Source organism: Ornithorhynchus anatinus, chromosome X1 (genome assembly GCF_004115215.2).
Source record: "Ornithorhynchus anatinus isolate Pmale09 chromosome X1, mOrnAna1.pri.v4, whole genome shotgun sequence".
Taxonomy (NCBI): Eukaryota; Metazoa; Chordata; class Mammalia; order Monotremata; family Ornithorhynchidae; genus Ornithorhynchus; species Ornithorhynchus anatinus.
In genome coordinates, this window is record NC_041749.1 from 32212893 (window position 1) to 32214749 (window position 1857).

The 1857-nt window shown below is 43.7% G+C and overlaps 1 non-coding gene across 1 annotated transcript; it reads right to left on the minus strand.

Moving 5' to 3' along the window:
• Positions 1-1125: 1125 nt before the first annotated feature.
• Positions 1126-1263, minus strand: LOC114807011. Its single transcript, XR_003755064.1, has one exon. It is a non-coding gene; the product is annotated as a small nucleolar RNA SNORA7 (small nucleolar RNA).
• Between the last annotated feature and the right edge of the window lie 594 nt (positions 1264-1857).

Below are 1857 nucleotides of genomic sequence, written 5' to 3' on the forward strand. Positions count from 1 at the left end.
CCCTCTCTGAAGTCTCACATTTCCTTCTGCCTTCAAGACACCTCTATTGGATGTCCTCCCATCACCTCAAACTAAAGAGGTGAAAAAGAGAACTCATCATCTTCCCACCCAAACCCTGCCCTTCCTCTGAATTTCCCATCAATGTAGATGGCACCACCATCCCTCCTGTCTCACAAACCCATAACTCTCATGTTATCCTTGATTATTCCCTCTCATTCAACCCACATATTTGATCCATTACTAAATCTTGAAAGTTCGACCTTCACAACACTACTAAAATCCGCCCTTTCTTCTCCATCCATATTGCTACCACATTAGTCCAAGCACTTATCCTATCCCACCTTGATTACTGTATTAGCCTCTTTGCTGATCTCCCTGCCTTCTGTCTCTCTCCGTTCCAGTCCATACTTCACTCTGCTGACCAGATATCGTTTTTTCTACAAAAATGTTCAAACCATATTTCCCCACTCCTCAAGAAACTCCAGAGGTTGCCCATACACCACTAAATCAAAAAGAAACTCAGTGCCATCGACTTTAAAGCACTCAATTACCTTGCCCCCTCCTACCTCACCTCACTACTCTCTTACTACAACCTAGTCCACACACTTCGCTCTTCTACTGCTAACCTTTTCTTGTCTTTAGAGAAGCAGCATGGCTCAGTGGAAAGAGCCCGGGCTTTGGAGTCAGAGGTCGTGGGTTCAAATTCTGGCTTTGCCACTTGTCAGCTGTGTGACTGTGGGCAAGTCACTTAACTTCTCTTTGCCTCAGTTACCTCATCTGTAAAATGGGAATTAAGACTGTGAGCCCCAGGTGGGACAACCTGATTCCCCTGTGTCTACCACAGCGCTTAGAACAGTGCTTTGCACATAGTAAGCGCTTAACAAATATCAACATTAATTAATTAATCAATTATGCTGTCGAGTCATCTCTGACCAATAGAAACTCCATGGACACATTTCTCTCAGAATGCTGCATCTCCATCTGCAATTGTTCTGGTAGTGTATCCATAGTTTTCTTGGTAAAAATATGGAAGTGTTTTACCATTGCCATCTTCCACTAAGTAAACTTGAGCCTCCACTGTCGACAATCTCTCATGCTGCTGCTGCCCAGCACAGGTAAGTGTTGATTTGTAGCAGATTGCCTTCTACTCACTAGCCACTGCTCAAGCTAGGAATGGAATGGGTAGGCCTCTGCTTGACTCTCCCTCCCATAGCCGAACCTGGTAAAATACTGGAAACTCTCTAGGTGTGATCTTGGGAGGGGTCTAACCTTCTCAATGGACCTCGGTCTCATCTATCTCACTGCCAACCTCTCGCCTGTGTACTGCCTCTGGCCTGGAATGCTCTCCTACTTCATATCTGACAATTACTCTCCCCAACTTCAAAGCCGTATTGAAGGCACATCTCCTCCATGAGGCCTTCCCAGACTAAGCCCCTCCTATCCTCTTCTTCCACTCCCTTAAGCGTCGCCATGACTTGCTCTCTTTATTCATCTCCCATTCCATACCCACAGCACTTATGTATACATATGTAATTTTATTTATATTGATGCTTTTCTCTCCCTCTAGACTGTAAACAGGTTGTGGGCAGAGAGAGTGTCTGTCATATTGTTCTATTGTACTCTCCCAAGCATTTAATACAGTGCTCAGCACACAGTAAGCACTCAAGTATGATCGATTGCCTATTTATTCCTGATAGATTTATTAAATTGCTTTTAATATATCTCTATCCTTCAGTAATTTTTTTGTGTACTCCTGTTTACTTGCCCCTTCTATTAGATTGTAAGCTGCTTTAGGGTAGAGATGACATCTTTAACTTCCTTTACCCAAGTAGCTAGTACAGTACCTTTCAGTAGGAG